At 33.3% G+C, this 20,235-nt stretch overlaps 2 long non-coding RNA genes across 2 annotated transcripts; one reads left to right on the top strand and one right to left on the bottom strand.

The window, feature by feature from the left end:
* The first annotated feature begins 3,884 nt into the window (after nucleotides 1-3,884).
* LOC117100631 lies at nucleotides 3,885-5,665 on the top strand. Its single transcript, XR_004444144.1, has 3 exons — nucleotides 3,885-3,935; nucleotides 4,560-4,802; nucleotides 5,496-5,665. It is a non-coding gene; the product is annotated as an uncharacterized LOC117100631 (long non-coding RNA).
* Nucleotides 5,666-5,962: 297 nt separating this feature from the next.
* LOC117100629 lies at nucleotides 5,963-19,893 on the bottom strand. The gene is made up of 3 exons (XR_004444143.1): nucleotides 19,386-19,893; nucleotides 7,023-7,119; nucleotides 5,963-6,059 (listed from the first exon to the last, which is right to left on the bottom strand). It is a non-coding gene; the product is annotated as an uncharacterized LOC117100629 (long non-coding RNA).
* Nucleotides 19,894-20,235: the final 342 nt, after the last annotated feature.

Raw genomic sequence — 20,235 nt, 5'->3', positions numbered from 1 at the left:
GTGTACGCATGCGTAAATCTTTTAAAATGCTCAAAATTATTCTTTTTAAAAAAAACTAATTACAGCAAATTTTAGCATATTATGACACTTTTCAATCAGCACCGCGTGATCTTAATGAGGGTCAAAGTGCGGCGGATCACCTAACTCGTCCTCAGTGACGAGTTCAAATCTAGTTATTATTATTATTGTTAACATTATTACTATTATTACTATTATTTTATTATTATTTTTTCTTTGTTACTGTAATTATTTTCATTTTTATTTTAAACTTATCTAGTTATGGTTTCATTAAACAGCAGTTGGAATAAAGGATTTTCTGTAACACTTGTTATTAGGCTTATTAGTTATTAGTAATCCGGAACTTATTGGGCTAGCTCGAAAACTCTGTGAAACAAAGGATGATATATTGTTGACCAATGACCTTAATTGATTATATATATTTCTGACGTTTACCCATCTCATCGACAATGTAAAGTGGTTGTAATTATTTGCGATTTCCATTAATTCCAATTGTTTATAACATTTAAATTTATGGTAACAATTTAGTATTTTCCAATGCCTAATAATATTATAGGCTGTTTTCATAGTGCATTATAGAACTACAGAATTTAAAAAAAATATCATGTTTTATTTACCTTGTGCTATAAATTAACGACATTTTCACAATGTTTTTAATTAAATTGATTTAATTTTGTTGATTTAATATGTTGTTAACGCTATCAAGAATAAATATCAAATATCAAGAATGGCTGAGCGCGGGGGCTCTGCCCACTTGACCCCAGAAGGCTATGTGCTTTGGACCCCCATTGTGGTAAACTTTCCACAAATTCGCACTCATCCTGTAAAAATCTGCGTACAGGCCTGCATATTCCTAATCTGTCTTTGGTTTTCTTTATGTATTTTATCATTGTCTTTTGTCATCCTTTCTTCATTTCACTTTCACACATTGACATCGTCTGTATTTCTTTTCCCACCTTTTTGTCCTTTCATTCTCCTTTTTAAATGCACTTCTTTGTCTCTTGTTCTCACTAACATATCCTAAAAATCTAATATACCCACCCTGAATTTAATTTAATATAATAAATGGGTCAATCGATTCGATTTGATTTATTCGGTGTAAACACCAAGAATAGTCTAGAACTTAAGACTTGCTTCCAGTCAGGTTTTTCTGTTGGTGATTGGCAGTACACCAGGAAACAATCCCGTACTCTTTTCCAAAGAGTGTACTGCGTTAACGTGCAGGGCCCATAAATGCACGTGGGACAAACGGTTGCCAATTTGTTATAACAATGTGATGGATTGTGATTATGTTTCACTGTTGGTATTTTGGGCGATTTTATTTTCTGATTAGCATAGGCTACCCTGGTGGTAAGTGATTGCTTATAAAAGTGGCTGCAACCTTGTTTATGGTAGTGGTACAGACTGGAAAGGACTCAACTACAGCATTCCGATTTATACTATTTTTTATCTTTTGTTATTATTTATAAATTTGTTATTGCTTATAAATATTTAATGAAAAACAAAAGAAATCAACTTAACTCCAAACACACCTGCAGAGCATTCTTAGGCACCTGACATAGGCTTCACAAGTAGACTCACTTGAAAATTGATCTCCTGTTAAATATCTACATAAAGAAAAATATTATAATGCCATTTAAATTTCTCACGGAATATATTAAGACAAACCCACTAATTACATTTTGTTTTTGTGGGAAATGGATCAGCAAAAGTTTACGATGAGTGACCTGAAAATGTATGATTAAAATTAAAACATTAGTCGCCTCATCCGAAAGACGAATGTGCTGTTGTAACTTGAATTTCAGCTCTTCAGAAACACAAGGAGAGGCAGATTAGCCGACTGAGCTACTGTAAGCTCCTGTATCACTCAGGCTCAAATCAACCACCAACAAGCCCTATATGATGACAATCTGTTATTTCCATTCGTTTGGAAAATAAGGAAATTTGTATCTTGTATAATGATGATTTGTATCTGTGTACTGGTATAAATTTCATATCAATATATCCGGTTGGTCAAATAGGGTGAATTTTTAGGGTCAATGGTCCTGCAACCACATTCGAGACCCCATCATAATCATACCTCATTAATTTTTGTGTACACGGAATAGCAGAATAACAACTGTTAACTCAAAATTTTAACTGTTTCCTGACTGAAATGTCCACTGATTCATCTCGGATAAGATCAGATAAGATCGTATAATACATACTCCACATATCGAAATGCACGCCTTCGTGTCGGGATTCCTGACACGATGGCGCACATTTTCAATACTTGGAGTATGTATTTATACCACCTTAACAACTGTTAGTTGTGCCAAGTTTGTTTTAAATACTGTAAACCTTATTATTATGTGATATTCAGCTTCTCATATTTGCCTTATCATCGCCATATTGTGTCTGAATATATGCAGGGGCGGATCTAGGATTTAAAAGAGGGGGAGGGGGTTCGAAATGTTTAAGAAAAAAAATCCAAAATGAAAGAAGGGGGGGGGGGAAGAGAGAATCCAGGGGTCCTCCACCGGGAAAGTTTTGATTTCTAGATGGCCGGAAATGAGCTTTCCCAACTTTTGAGGAGTCTTTTAATGACCTTTAAGCTTCAAAATTCAAGGTTCTCCCCATCCTTTCTTCACAGGGGGGTTCGTCCAAAACCTGGATCCGCCATTGATATGGGTGCATGTAAGCGCATGGGTTAGAATGTTCTTGTAATCCATTCTCTGTCAGCAATTGTTAAATTGAATAACCTCCTACAGTATTTAGCCGCTGGCTTTTTTGGCAACAAATATTTAAAATAAAGACTATTGGAAACCTTTAAAAAATTAAGTCTTTCAACTTCAGCCCCAATCATAGTGGAGCGGAGGTGAAAGTGAGCTCCCCTTGTACTTGCTTTCACTTTGTTTGGCACCCCCTTCCTTCCCACTCCCCCCACAGCTGCCAATAGTTACCGAATATACTTGTGTATAATATAGGCTTAAACTAGCAAATTACGACCCGAAAACAGGGGGTCATCTTATACAAGTGTTAGATTTGATTTTGTACCCTGAAAATGATAAAAAATAATATAACTTGCTCATTTTGCAGGAACATAACCATTTTTAAAGTTCTTAACAATGTGTTCCCTGATTTTTATATTTCTATAAATTATAAAACACTTCCAGTGGTTAAAGTCTTTCTATAATTTTCCAATCTGTAAAGATTTTTTAGATCAACTAATTTCTACGTTTAAGTTGATAATTTTTATTACAAAAATGATTTTACATTTTCATTTTTTTCATGTGACAGTACATCTCTAAATATCACCACTTAACATTTCCTTTTGTTTAACATGTTGTTCTTTTGATTTTGTTTCCTTTTTTTTCTACCTTGTTTTAATAGCAAACCCGCAGTACACTCTTAAAAAGAGTAGGGGATTGTCTCCCGGTGTACTGCCCAAGTACCACTAGAAGAACCCACTTGAATTAAGTTGTCTTCTAGACTTTCGCGCTCTATCCTTGGTGTTTACACCGAAGAATAAATGCAATTCAATTCGAATAAAAATGAAATTTTTGAAAAAAAAAAAATGTTTTTCTTTATTTTTATTACGTCCACCGCTGCCTTGAAATCTGCAAAATTAATATATGCATTTTTTCTTCCTAATTATATAAATTTAAAGCATTTAAACCATCCCATTACTACACTGTTTACATTCACCAATACAAATTTATTTTTGTTTTTCCCCTCCATTTGGATGTTTTTGAGAAACAGCACCTTTTAAGAGAAACAAGGAATAAAAAGCCCTTAGAATCTGCGGACTGATATCATTCCTTAAAATTTAAAAAATTACTTTTGTCTCTCTACCTGCTGTTTCTTATTCTTTATTTTTTTTGCAGATGAAGCAACAGAACATGACCCATGCTGCAATACATAAAAAGTATATTGAGGTTTGTGAACATTTTCCTGATAACATAATTCTGAAATATTGAATCCCAACACGATGGCGTGTATTTCAATACTTGGAGTATGTATTACACTTTCTTATCCGAGATTAATCAGTGGACCTTTTGGTAATAATACTGTACAATACTGTTTATGGGAATTATATTTATTGGTGTTTGGAAAAAGGTAGAACAATAGAAAAGCGTTGGACACTTGCAAGTTTTCTTTATCAATTGGGCATGTACTGAGTATTTAGTACAACATTTAGTGTTGGTGTTGTAATAAAAAATATATAGGAATTGCAGCACTTGCTGCTATTTGGAAATCGGATTTAGCACTAGCCACTATGTGCAAGTTCAGTTGTTCAATTCCAACCAAAATGACTTTATTTGCATGTATTAGGGAACATACTGAGCATTCATTATGATGCCAAGTAACGCATAATACATCATTGAATGGCATTACAGTACATACTAGTACATGAAAATTGGATTTACACAACAGATAACTAGCCTGGTGTCTTATCCACTAGAACACTGACCTTGCACTTAACCAAATGAGTACAGTATTTGTGAAAATTACTGAGCATACAAAAACAATATCCGTATTTTTTTTATTTTTTTTTGCAGTCGACAGACAAATCTCTTGTCAAGATAACAAGTAACTTTTGATATACATCAAATATTTGATAATACTGGAAGGGTGTGTTACTGCTGAATAACGCCAAAAACACGGTAATGCGAGCATTGGTAGGTGGCAGAGCTTAAATGACGGCCACCAACGGAAGTTGAAGCTGACCTTACAACTTGCGAGCTACAGCGGATGCTGAGAAAGAAGTAAACAACACACCACAAAAGTATGACAGAATTATGGTATGATCTTCAAGCATGTCATCCTATTGGTTTAATTTTTTTCTTCACCCAGAATTTCCCAGGGACCGAACGATTAAACCAACGAAGAGGTCAATTAGGGTCACCGACGGGTCATGACTAACACGGTATTATGTTGCAGCTGAAAAGTGTACCAGGAAACACACATTTTCTGAACGCAAACCCTATAACGAATGCGTGTAAAACGTGTAAACGCATTCCTGTGTTTTTGTTTTGTGGCCCATTTCTACTGGGGAAAAAACACGTTTTTTAATAACTGTTTAAAAACACATTTTTTTTGCTCAGCAGAAACAGGCACTAAGTATTAAATGAAATATAAGGCCCGTAGCCAGGGGATTTTTTTATGGTTCTGGAGAACCAACTTTTCTAGAAACCCCCTCCCTCTTCAAATTTTCAAACAAGCCCTCCAACCAAACTAATGCACTGCAGACCCCGGTCTACCAGGACTCGGGACATTTTCAAGCATCTGCTTTATAATAGCATTATTTAGACCCATAAAGCACAGAAATCCTGTGGCTTTGGGGATTTTGCGGACCCCTCCTGGGCTTCGACGAACCTGGCTACGGGCCTGAATATGCTGAAGCTTATGAAATTATATTAACTTTATTAATACCTTCAATTTTGTTTAAAATTGTGTTTGTGTCTAATTTCTTTTTAAAATTATATTTTTGGTAGATGTGGCCACAGAGGTGCAAGACAGGAAAAGTACTGCTGCAGAACAAGACAAGGAAGAGAAACCTACTATAATTAATTTAGGCAATTTAACTTTAGTTAATTAAATTTGTGATGCCTAATACAATACAGAAGTTTAGCTTGAACATCAGCTGAATATTGTGATGCCGTAATCCTGGTGAATAAGACACCCTAAAAAACTTTAAATTAAAATGGCTATTTAGGGCGATTTTCTTCACTATTTTTATCAGAACCGGACAGATTATTGTGGCCAAATAACTTAGTCATATTTAGGGCCTTTTTCTATTCGAGGGCGCTTTTTTTTTTTTACCTTACTGCTCATTCAATACTCAAGAAGGAAAAAAACCATATTCAATACTATACTGAATACAATTAATATTCATTTATTCAATATTGTTACAATAAATTATTCAATATTCAATACTATACTGAATACAATTAATATTCATTTATTCAATATTAATTCAATATTAAAATTCTTGAATACTATACTGATTACAATTAATATATTGCGAGCTTCAACTACCAAATCGCTAGTTGCCATACCTAGAAGAGTAAGAAATGCAAAGTAATGCAACAATATAAAGTGAAAATATTTTCAAGTTTATTAATCAAACATTCATGCAAAGTAATAAGTCCAATGAAAAGGGAAATATTTTAAAGTCAATTTTTATAAATCATCATTTATGCAAAGTAATAAGTCCAATGAAAATATTTTAAAGTCAATTTTTATTAATCAAACATTTATACAAAGTATAAAGGGAAAATATTTTAAAGTTAATTTTTATTAATCAAACATTTATGCAAAGTAATAAGTCCAATGAAAAGGGAAAATATTTTAAAGTCAATTTTTATAAATCATCATTTATGCAAAGTAATAAGTCCAATGAAAATATTTTAAAGTCAATTTTTATTAATCAAACATTTATGTAAAGTATAAAGGGAAAATATTTTAAAGTCAATTTTTATTAATCAAACATTTATGCAAAGTAATAAGTCCAATGAAAAGGGAAAATATTTTAAAGTCAATTTTTATAAATCATCATTTATGCAAAGTAATAAGTCCAATGAAAATATTTTAAAGTCAATTTTTATTAATCACACATTTATACAAAGTATAAATGAAAAGATAAAATGTTTTAAAGTCAATTTTCATAAATCAAACAAAAATTCTGATGGACAGAGGAAAAATATATATAAAGGGAAAATATTTATAGAAATTAATGGAAAGGGAAAATAATTGAAGTTATTATTCATAATTTAAACAAGACATTTACGATTTCTTCAAGCCACAAACAAATTTACCAATTAGACAAATTGAAGCATTAAAAGAATATAATTAGTTTACCTTTTTGTCAAATTTGGACATAACAGAAAATATTCAGTTTAAGTCTCCAGGTAATTAAAATAATTTCAGAAACAAAGCATTTATTTATTCCACAAAGCAATTTGCAATGGACATGAAATTCATAATAAGAACATTCACAAATTTTTTTTTAGCACACTCACCATTCAGTAGTGGCAGCAAGATTAGTCATTCAGCCAAGCAGGGCAGGTTGACTTGTTGCAGAGGAGGTGCAATGTCCAAGTTTCTTCAGAATTTGTACTGTAAAATAAATTGCATTAATTAGGTTTAGAATGAAATACTAATGCATCATAAATATCAAAACGTTTAACTGTTCATTTTGTTATTCTATTTTAATTTCATGACGTACAATCATAACACAATTAAAACTTAAGGCCAACTCAGACAGCATCGACAGAAGCAGTCTGACACGATTTATTGACAGCGACAGTCTCAAGGTGTCAGAAATAAACATGTTCCATGACGCAACTCCCCCGATGCAAACCATCACATCGGGCTGCATCGTTCTACCCTGTCTGAGTTTACCTTTACATGCAGAATGATACTTAGCATACATTTTATATTCATATAATTTACTTAATTTAATTAGTTACTATGAATAAGTTTTAAAAATCTTGATCAGAATCGCTTTCAATAAGTTTAAAAAAATTATATTTCGTTAATGTCAAAACTAGAAAAGAGAATATGTAATGTTTTACATATTTATGTCTGATATTAAAATCTAAAATCGAGGTAGGGCAGGCCCAGACTAAATGTAGAAAATTCATCCGTGTCTATTTTTTGCGACCACACATACAAATCAAATTTAAGTCATATTTTCCATTTTTTTTTTTATGTTTACTAAATTTAGTCAAAGTAGCTACTAGAAATATCATTATATTATAAATCTTTCTCACATCAAAATCAAATTTTTCGTTTACTAAGGACCTGGGGCTATAGGAAGGCATTCTATGCCAAAGGCTACTGACCACTGCAACAAATTGGTTTTGTAACAAGTCCTGCCTTCCATGCACCCATGAAAACAAAGATGACACCTTTACAAGTCGCGAAATGTGTAGATGTGTTCAACCAAAACCTATGATCACTAATTGCCACCAAGTTGTGATTTTGAAAAGGTATTTGAGATGAAGTTGTGAATATCTACATCATATTTTGTGAGCAATATGTGGGTTTGTGACTATCGGCCATTGAGCACAATATCATGGCACCGCTTTTATTTTTCTGGCAGCAACTCGACTGTCTGCACAGCCCTTTATTGTTTTGGCAGCAGAGGTCGTATTTATTTTTTCTCTATGACCCGACAAAATTGATGACGTAGTACACATTATCCTCTCTGAACTTGTCATCAAACCAATTTTTTCCGACTTTGCGAAGTGAGAGAATTTCTTGCTGAAAGCTTTGGTTGACAAAAACATGCAATTACTTAAGAGATATGTTTATATTTTTCTGAAACCGGGCAATTCCACAGTAACTGACGTTACATTTCATCCTATATTCACATTGTTACTCTATAAAAAAATAGGAGAGAAAAAATAGTACTAAGGGAGTGAAATATACAGGAATACCAATTTAAACTTTTTACCATTTGCGGTACAGATTTACGTTACATAAATTAGATGCACAAAAACTAGGAATTAAAACAAATTCCGATATCTCATGCACATATCTGAGAGACAAACAAAACTTGATTTGTATGATATGGAATACTGCATTAGTATACTAGAATAACACAGTTAATGATTACAAATTTATTACATTTTTTGTGAGATATAACATTACATGATGGCCAGTTGGTAACTGATGTTGCGCTTATTTGCAATGTTGGATTATATAGAAAACAATTTTTAATTTATAAAGAAACACAATTTGGATGTTTTTGTGAGATAATTATAATGTAAATTTATGAATTCTATGCTTAATCTAAGCCAGGAAGTTCAAATAGTACAAAATAAGATATCATTTAAGTTAAGCGAACCCGCCGACTGCAAATATTGATGATTTTGAAAAAAAATAAAATTTTTAAAATTGGCCAATTAGCTTTGGCCAATTAGCGCACCCGCTGCCACAGAAAAGTGCAAATTTCAGAAGAAAATAAAAGTTTTTCTTGATTTTTATTACGCCCTCTGCTGCGTTGAAATGGCCAAAGATAAAATATGCATATTTCTTCTTAATTATATAAATTTGAAGCATTTAACCATCCTATTTTACATTCACATAAAATTTTATTTATATTGTCTCCTCCATCTGGATGATTTTGGCAAAATTATTTATTATTATTATTTATTATTTTTATTCCGCCCTCCTCCGATAATTTTTTTAAAAATAAGTACACGAAACAAGGAATAAAAAAAAGTCTTGTCTAAACTACAAAACAATTTAAAACACAAACAGAATTAAATATAAAGACTATGATAATAAGCCAATAGTGGGTTCTACATTAAATATTTACAAAACAAAACAATTATTACTATTATGATTATTATTATTATTATTATTACTATTGATAGACATTTCTTAAATGCTCCCAGTTGGTAAATTACTGTATATAAAAAGCATAGGCTTATACTACTGTAACTGACATACTGTATATTCAATAAATTATTAGGAATGTCTTTATTTTATTTGCAAAGAATATATAAGGGATATTTGAAGTATAGTTTTTATTGGTTATTTATACAGCGCCTTTCTTTGCAGATACAAAGCGCTTCTGTCCACGGTCATTGGATCCACATATTTAGTGTTGCTGCTGGTAATCAGCACAGGAGCAGGCAACCCCACCAGATACCCATTTATACTCCTGGGTGGAGAGAAGCAATGCAGATAAAGTGTCTTGCTCAAGGACACAAGCGAAATGCACAGCGAGGGAGTTTTGTCGCTTTTAAAAAGTATACTAGAAATTGCAAATTGCAAGTGAAGTGCTGCGAAGTACAACTGCATATTTCTTCGAACAAAATTATTTATGCGAGTCAAGTGAAAATAATGAATAATAAAAATATAACAAATAATATGAGACACGACCCATTCGACTCTATATCAGAACACTTCTCATTGGGTAACAAAGTCGTAATTTTTCATTTTTGTCAAAAAGTATCTATAGTGGTGAATTATGGTAGGTTTTTTTAGGTTAAAGTTTCAAAAATTTCTATGTATGTGGAAAATGTAGTTGATTAGCAAAGGTTGCAATTTTTATTTTGAAGTCTGCATGGTCTAGGAAGTGTACATTTTTTTATGGGGCAAGTTTCCAAGGGCATGTTTTCTAGGGGCGAGTTGACTGCCAAAGAGTGTTGCTAAAGTGCGAGCCAGCGTGTTATTTGATCACAAGTGCGAGACATTGCAAGTGTGAGCCAGCAAGCCATGACGTCACGACAATAGATACGAGACGTTACTCGATTGTGCGAGGTATCGGCTGAGATTTGTGGAGTACAATTAAAAAAACAGCTATAGGTCTAATAATGAATTATTGTGATGTTAAATAGACAATGTTAGCTATCAAGGAGCGACGTTTTTTTTCATTGGGACCTTCGTCCCTTCAAGGGTAGGCCTATACCATCCTAGCTAGTCTAGGACTAGAGTAGGATAAGGCTAGCGCGACATACGGACGTTGGTACGTGTTGGTTTTAGTAATTGTTTTTACCCGGCAGAACGAAAGAAGGAAACTCCGCTTTTCAGTCGTCTTAGGCCCATGTTTTTTGACGAACAATGACCTTTCAGAGGTCAAATTGCTGTCAAGAATATGAATTGGCTGCTTCGCAGCAATAATACTAATGACCGTACTATTATTTTTAGTAAAGTAACTCTACATATGGATGTGAATTTGCTGAAATTAAATTCAGTTATTTAAGTTACGGCGTTGTTGTCTCCCGTCGATGGACGGGTTGCAGCATCTTGTGCAATTATGTGGAATTTACGCCACTGGGCATGATATTATATAATGACAAGAAATCGGTGTGTATGAGGTTTATCCCTAAAAGTATGAAGTCATAAAGTATGCCTAAAACATATCTTAATAACAAAAACCTTAAATATGTCATATTTTGGTCACATACAGTAATATATTGTGAGCTTGATATCAAAGGACAAGTTAGATCACTGAGAATACGTAGAAATGTACTCTGTAGAAAGCTTAGCAAGTGCCGAGATCAAGTCAAATGTTTATTATTTCGTTCTTTCTCTATGAGTTTTTATTGTTCTACACTTTGGTCTATATATAGACTTTCATCTATGAACATACAGAGAGTATGTTATAACAATACTTTAAGAAAACTGTTACGTCAACCGAGATATTACTGTTTTAGTGCACTATTTGTTTAATAATAATTTATTATCATTCCACGAATTTATGAGAAAATCAATTTTTAGTTTTTTAATTTAACGATTTTCTGTGTAAACCTATTAGTTCTTTCTGTAAATGGAATTTTTTAAAGTTCCAGGCTTTCAAAAAGATGGAACAAACTTCTTTTTGTCAATCTATAAATTCTATGGATCCTGTGGGATTTATTTTCCCATATTGTAAACAGTTAAGTTGATGATGTTTAACTCTGGATGTAAAGTCAGAAATAAAGAGAAATGAATGAATAATTACCATCAGCCTATCAGTTTTGGTAAATGACATTACATTGGAGGATATGAATTTCAATTTCTAAACTTTAACATTTAATAAAAGAATCAAACTTATATCTATTTATCAGTAGAGTACAGCATGTCATAAGTGATAGCGCAAATATCATAAACATAAAATCCAGATTGGTAAAGTTGAAAATAAGTTAATATAATTTTTATAAGTAGTGTATAATATACTATAGGCTTATAACACTACCGAAACTGACATTACACACTTTCATTACAAATTTTCAGAACTTTTTTCGCATAATATAAAATTTATTTTCCAAAATAATTTTGAATTTTTTATGTTCATGTCCTATTTTAACCACCTAGTATATTTTATATTTATATTCATCCACAACTGGGTGTATATGTAGTTAATTTCAACACCAAAGCCGAAATTGACCTCAAACCAAGAATTCCCATTTTCGAATGCAACCAAAATTTCGTGACTAAAAAATAGGTGGTTTTCAAATCGCTCCTGTTTTTATTTTAGCTCCAATACATCAGAAATTTTGAACACGCATGCGTGAAGCTTTTGTCTTTCGAAATCTGTGAAGAACTCACATGCGCTTATATAAAAATTTTTAGAAATATCAATTTGAAATCGTTATTAGTTTCAAAAATTTTTCTAAATGGCCGCACAAGATGTGTACACAGCTGAGCAAGCGATTGACCTGATTTTTGATTCAGACAGCGATGAAGGTGAATTTTTAGATGTGCGAGACTTAAGCCGCAATCGCACTGGATTTAAAATAGGGAAATTTTTACCGAGACTGTGGGTAACATTCCAATGGGTAAACTTCCTGTCGTTCGCACTGGGATTTATCGACGTGGTTAGTTTTACCACAGGCCATGGTGAAACTAACCATTCGTACAGATTCAACTATTGGGGGCGCTAAATCGTGACGTTCACTTCCGGTATGAAACAAACCGAGAAACCGAGAAACAAACTGAGTAAACAAGTGAAAAAAATGACAAAATTACTCAAAATCAAGACACTAGCAAACACGCACGAAATTAATCAAGATGTTTGTGTGTGACGTTTTATTCCAGGTCACATCTCATGCGTAATTGCCTGACAGCCTGAGGAAGGTCATTCACTGTGATGACTTGGGAAGTTTACCCGACTCGCGCTGTTCGCATTGGACTTTCCTGCTAGGTAAAACTAACCTGGTCAGTTTTCCTGGGCAAGCGGGACTCGGTTAAATTAACCGCGCGGCTTGGGTAAGTTTCCTGTCAGGTAAACTTCCTGTGCTGTTCGCACTGGACTAATTATGGTAAAACTAGCCAACGTGTTGGTTAGTTTTACCAAAAAAAGTCCAGTGCGATTGTGGCTTTAGACATGCCTGTTAGCGATGATGACTGTTGGGCTTCAAGCAGTTCTGATGGCGGAGATGTTCTTGATGAAGATGAGCCTAGGCCTAGAAATGTGTGGGTAGTCGACGCTTTTGAATGGAAAGATCGCGCTTGTAGTTATGGATGGTTGGGTAAATAAATTATATAACTGTGTGGAATAGGAATGTTTTATATTTGTTTTTTGTTTTTTTTTGGCTATAATTAATTTTTTTTTCGGTTTTTATTGACGATTTATATGTAGCATTTTTCTGTCATTTCTATTATATTATATATATATTATATTATATTATATTATGAAAAAAAATTCCCAAAAACATAAATTATACATCAAATGAAAGCTTATTCTATACGCTTTCTCTGTTTTTAGAAACATTTTTCTGTATAATTTACAGAAAGTTCCCAAAAATCCACCAGAACGACGTATACTCAAAAAAACCTTGTTACACTGCAAAAGAATCCGGTATTCAAGGGTTTGCACTACAAAAGAATCCGGTATCCATAGGGTTAAGTTTACTAAATTCAATTCATTAATGTATTCTTTAAATACGAGAAAATTGTCCAAAATAATACCAATACAGGTAATTGAATCAGTTTCAGAAATTGGATTACCATTGATCTTAATTTATTGGTGATCCGCTACACTAGCGGATCACCTCTTGTGATAGTCAGGATCATCATCATCATCATCTTTTTTTCTTATTCTTCTTTCTCCCCTTTTCTGTTCGCACGATATCTCAAAAAATGCCACGAGTTACGCACAATCGCTGTCAGCGAACATTTGGCTTGGTCTGGAATAGTCATGGTAAGCTTTTCAACACGCTCAGTCATGCATGACGTCATCTACGCGCAATTTTGCGTTTTTACATTATCGATCATATCAGCCTAACCAATTGCCATTTCGAAATCGTATTAAGTGAGCATTAGCTTCGGGTTAATGTTGAATGTATGGTACCCTAATTTTACACGTGCGCTTCATAATGCACGCGCACGCGTGCGTCAAAATTTCAAAATGCTCGAAATCACTTCTTAACTAAATTAGAGCACGTTTCAGGCCATTTTGAGCATTTCAATTTTTTTTTTTAATTTTCCACTACGCGCGCGCATTTTGACGTGCGCAGCACGAACGAAAGCTAGACAATATGTTTTTTCACATAGTTTGGGTTCCTGACATTGTTTTCACAAACTTCCATTCTTTTCGGTCATCTTTTGGCCAGCAATACCGTACGTGCGCATCAAACATAGGTATCTTTGCGCGTATTTGTGCCGCTATACAGTGAAATTATGCTAAAATCAGACCTATTTTTAATAAGTTATAGCTCCTTAGGTTGAAAGGTGACCCCCAATTTTCATTACATATTCTGAAAGCACATAAGTTATAAATATGATTTTATAGATCATAATGGCTGATCGGACATTGTGACGTCATCATATTGCCATCTGAATTCAGAGAGAGTGATTTATAGCTATGACGTCATTTTTGAAAATATGCATTTCAGCGTATCTCGCTTATCCTTGATCGATCGTCTTCCAACTTTCAGTATGTTATAGCTGAGACAATTCTCTTTCATATATTTGACTTCTTTTTACATTTTGATGACGTCATCATGGTCAAAAAAGTTGTTTTTTCTGACCCCCACATCTTTCTTTCATCAAAAAGTTGATGAGCCCATATCATCTTAACCATTCGTCATTTCTGAATCATATTAAGTGAGCATAATCTTCAGGTCTAGGTTGAATGTCAGGTACCTTAATTTTCCGTTCGCGCGACTTAACGTGCGCGTACGCGTGCATCAACATTTACATATGCATAAAACCATGAATATTTTTTAATCACTTATAGCTCCATAGAATGAAAAGTGACCCCCAATTTTTATTACATATTCTAAAAGCACATGAGTTGTAGATACGATTTTATAGATCATATTGGCTGATCGGACATTGTGACGTTATCATATTGCCATTTGAATTAAGAAAAAATTGAATTTTTATTTATGACGTTATTACTTTTTATACTCGTTTGAACGTACTCGCTTATCTTGATTCATTGTCTCCCACCTGTGAGTATGTTATAGCTAAATCAATTCTCTTTCGGACGTGTCCCTTTATTTTTTATTTTGATGTCGTCATCATGGTAAAAAAGAATGCTTTTTTTGTAGCCTTCTCATCTTTCTTCCTTAAAAGATGTAAACACATTGAAAATAGAGGCCGGCAGACTGTATTTCGACACTATCAGACCGATAGTTCGTATACTGTAAGCAAAATTTGTGTGGCATTACCAACCAACAGGGGGTTTTAAATTAAACTTGACAAGGTTTAAATTCATGTGCCATTACCGTCGTCAAGCACGTCATATAAGGTATTTGTACTTGTGCGTTAAAATTTTAAAATTGTTAATATCACTTTTCAGATAATTAAAGCACGTTTCAGGTCATTTTGAATATTCCAAAACTTTCCAATTTTTACGCGCCATACTCTCATTTCCACGCCCACAGCACGTACTGAAGCTGGAAATTACGTTTCGGTTACATGTGTTGGGTTTGTGAAACTGTATTAATACTACCGTGCGCACGGACGTTAAGACGTATGTGTACACATTCGTAAGTCCTTAAAAAGCTCAAAATTACTCTTTTCCTTTAAAATTTCTTTTAAAATGCTCAAAATTAATCTTTAATAGAGCATGTTTTAGCATATAATACTTTTCAATCAGAACCGCGTGTGCTTCGTGAGGGTCAAAGTACGGCGGATCACCAAACTCGTCCTCAGTGACGAGTTCAAATCTAGTTAATCATATTTTTGTTTCCGGAAAAAAAATGACAAATTTAGTTTTTTTCACTATTAACAACATTCATTTGTTGGTGTTTACACCAGTCTACTGTATTACCTTCTGGAAATGGACACTGGCTTCATCAAAATCTAACATATTACCAACTAAAGGTTTAAATAAGTTTGAATCATCAACAAAAATCCTAAAATAAAAAAAAAATCAGTAGAATTTAGTAGATCATTAATATAGATCAAAAATCAGAAACATCCAGAACTGATCCCTGAGGAACACCGTATTTGAAAGCTAACTTGTTGATTTGAAATTTATTATAAGATACAAACAGAAAAATGTTAGATATCTTCAAAGCAGGAGACATGAAATATTTTAATAAATATAGAGGAATTTCACTAACTTTCTGTGTTTAAAAAGTTATTTTTCTACATATTTTTTATTTCATTGAAAGTCCAGGGAGGTTTCAGATCTAAGCATCTATACCCTTAAAAGTATTCTAACATGTAGATCTAAAGAAGGATAAAAATACGTATCTAGCTTTCATGGACTTCCGAAAAGCATTTGATAGTGTTTGTTTTAAAAAAAAATAGTAGGTTTAAATAACCGGGAGAAATAATATATTTTATATTGTGCAAGTAAGAATTATGAAACAAGTGTTACAATATGCTTTACTAAATGTATAATAGAATATATACTCATAAGTCTACACATTTTTTTTTATAAGAACCAGATCAATTTTGAAGATTCTAATTTTTCGGCCAATTTCAAGCTCAAAATGTTTAATGCCATATTGTTCTTATTTTATACACTTTTTAAAGATAGAAAATTGTTATTTCACAGTAATATACTACTGTACTATATTACAAAGGATATCATCAAATACAAATAAAACCAAAATAATTTTTTATTGGTTTTTCTAAAAGTTAAAAAGACTAAAAACAGCATTATAAATTTTACCTCAATTTGTTCTTATTTTTAAAGAAATTTCAGCCTCAGTGTTCTGAAAACCGTGGTTATAAAATGTTTTCTTATAAAGTGTATCAGTTACACACAAATACATTTGTGTCAGTGGATTACTGTAGCACTAGCATAGCAGCACCGTTTGATTATGATAATGACGACAATGATCGTGTAATAATATACTGCAAAAAATTAGTTTGAGAAGAGTACTAAAAATGAAAATAAACTTTATCACAAACCCTAAGCAAGTTGGCCATTTATACAGCAGGATTGAGGTCTGTTTTATATCTATTTTGTCAATTAGGGATAATGTTTACCACCAATCTAACTTTCCCGCATACCAAAGTTTTTTGTCCTAAATCTTTTTCTCAAAGTAGATTGGGTGACAAGAGCACCTCGAGACCGTGGCCTATGTCTAATGCACCCGAGTTTCCGAGAATTAAAATTTGGTGGTATGAAACACGAATGTTCAGGGAATCTTCGAAGCATAATTTTTTTATGAAACAAAATAAATATTTACAAACATCAAATAGGCCTATTTGTGTTTTAATAATGTAACTTCTCTGAAATGATCCATGTTATTTATGCTAGACGTTTTGCTATCATTTTCAGTATCAGCTAAACTAAAGAGGTACAGGCCTATATTCGCGCGAAAATCCTGGGTACCAAGAACAGGATTAGTGGGATAAAAGGCAGCCACTCATAAGAACTGCAAATTACGTCATTTTTTATGCCGTATAGCAAGAAAAATTCAACTCGACGTAACAGTCGCAAGCGCTCGTTTAGGGCTCTGGATTGAGTTCAACGTTTAAGTTCAACTTTCGTTAGAGACTGAAAATTGCTTATTAGTCTGTGGCCCAACACGATCAATGCAACAATGACGTCTTTAACTTTGCGTAAGAGTCGTAAGAATTGTATGAGTCGTAGAAAACCAGGCATTACAGTATACGGCGTAGTTGAGTGGACTGTTTACACGTACTTTCACTTTATATTATATTTTATTCATTCACACAAGATTGGAACGGATTTCATTCATTCATACATTTCGTTGTTATACCCCGTTATTGACAAATTCTATTCGCGTTCACATAATTGACCGTGAAGACTCACGGATAATTTATCATTTGCCAGTTTTACTATGGATGAACAAAATCTCACGGATTTCAAGGTTACTCATGGATCAAGATTTTTAAACTAATAAATGATTTGCGAACAGCATACAGTAATGCATTTAGATAAATCATTTGCCATTCATCTGTAGTGTTATGTAGCAAATATTAAGAGTAAGCATAGGGTGTGCAAGCCCATTTTGCTTGACGTTGGAATCGTAAACAAACGCTGCCAGTAAAGCATGCTGCCATCGGCGTACTTTTATCACCCAGTAATGCACCGCACATCGTGTGTTTGTTTGTTTGTTTATCTGTTTTCCACAAGAAAGTATTGTAGTACATCTTGATTCATGAATAAAAAGAGTCTGTAAAAAACATTTTAATTTTATACCAAGCAACTGTTGCTTGGTATAAAAATAAATAATAATATTCTGGATGTTTATGATTGGACTTGAAAACACACCCCGCCATTGTATGCTAGTAGATTTTATTTTATTTTATAAATAGAAAAATTTATTAGGTTATCAAAAATTCGGGAAATATTGATGGGAATAAAAAAATTTTTTTGGCTGCATCAATTATTTCAACAGCAATTTTGTGACTTAAACCAGTTTTTATACAATATTTACTATTATTACAGACAAAATATAAATAGTCCCTTCCTCATCAATAAAAACAAAAGTGAAATAATCTATTGTTCCGATTAAAAAAAACAAAACCGCCCTCCCTCATCAATTTAAAAAAGTGACAATCTAAGAATTTTTTCTATGTGCCCTTATGTGCTTTGAATTGTTTTTGGTGGTGTTGTTTTTGTAACTTTTGTACTTTTATTTAAATTGTAGTTTATAATAGTAATTGATTATTGACTTACTTGAATATTTTATGTATCTGGTGTATTTATGTGTTGTATGTACAGTAATTGTAAGAGTAATTTTTTTCATGTGCCCTTTTATTATTTTTGATATATTTTTGGACTGCAATTTGATATTTTCTGTATTTTTTATCCTGAAATTCAATTCAATTTGTTGTAAATAAACTATATAACTATAACTTTAATTAATATTTAATATATAATATTAAATTATGTAATGAGTAGTTGCCTAAAATTTCTTTGCTTTTTGTAATTTGATGTTTGACATATTTTCTAACTGTTTATGCCAGAATCAAGGAACATTTCTGTTAAGGAATTTCCAATAGACCAATAAAGTTTATCTAATTACCTTTCTTATCTTATCATCCTTTGGTCAAATTTAAATGAGTATAACTTTTTGGTTCTGTTAGGTTTTCATACATATTTGACTAAATTTAGTGACAAGATCAATAAAACCAGTAGTGAAAAGGCCCAGACTGTGAGAGCTTCAATGGAGACTTTGCCTCCCCACTGGATCACCACGAGGGGCTGTCAGCCCCTGCTCCCCCCCCCACCCTCTCCCAGCCAGTGGCACGTGGCAACACAAGTTCTTACGGATTTTTTTTTTGAAAAGTTGGCAACTATGCGTTGAACACGGGTGCACTGGATGGCAGCATTTAGACGGGCCCTGGGGCATACGCAGTGGCCTAACCTAGGGCTATCATAGATAGCTAGGCCTATGGCCTACAGCAAGGCCGGGGGAAGAGCATAAAAAATGGGAGCCTACTGCTCCCGAAATATTTTACTGCCCATTTTCAACTTAAAAATAACAGCTAACACGAGTACTCACCAGAGATGAAATGACGCAGGCATAGGCCTACTAGGCCTAGGCCAGGCCCTAGTAAATATTCTGCACACTTAATCATCAAAACTTCTCCAGAATAATAGTAATATGCATTTCTGCCATGTCTTTTAGCTTCCGTAGTATTGTAAATGAAAATATCCTGTAGCAACTGATGATTTATGGGGCACTTTTCTTGGGTTTTACAATAATTTATCAATCTGACAGGTCTGAAGTCTAGGCCTAGGCCTCAGGGCCGTAGTCCTAGGGTCCGCAGGTAGTAGTAGGGACGAGTAGCATGTCCTGATGAAAAATCATTGTCCTGCTGTACTTTCAAAAATGTTAGGCCTATTTCAGGGTCTAGACTAAAGATACATTTCCGTAGTGCCTCTGTTTATTTCCGTAAACGTCCATAATTAGGCAAAATTTAGGTAGCAACTACGCACGTTCCGTAGAATTTGGAAAAGTCCGAATGTACAGTATTTAAAATTCCAGGCTACAGGTGTTCTAACACATGCGGTCTGATTCCTTTACTGATAATATCCTGTTCGCTACAAGAGGGCGTCATGACGCATGTATTTTAAGAGCTGTGGTTTATTCGTTCGTTCGTTTTTATTTTCCATTAACAAAAAATTATATTTACATTTTAAATAATTAGACTTTACACTGATAATGCAAATAAAAAAAAACGGTAGCCAGTGATGAAGCGGCAAATAAGTGCAAAGCACCTCTAAAAACAGCCCATACCATAATATTGCACTCTCATAAACAACAACAGGAAAAATGTACAAAAAAATGGATCTGCATCACCCAAAACAATTGCAATAACCAGTACAGATAGCTCATGAAATGACCAGAA

The sequence above is a fragment of the Anneissia japonica genome, unplaced genomic scaffold (assembly GCF_011630105.1).
Source record: "Anneissia japonica isolate Jap-2015-1 unplaced genomic scaffold, ASM1163010v1 scaffold287584_len476085_cov161, whole genome shotgun sequence".
In the NCBI taxonomy this organism is placed as follows: Eukaryota; Metazoa; Echinodermata; class Crinoidea; order Comatulida; family Comatulidae; genus Anneissia; species Anneissia japonica.
The sequence above is the reverse complement of the archived record's forward strand: the minus strand, read 5'-3'. Positions and strand labels throughout refer to the sequence as shown.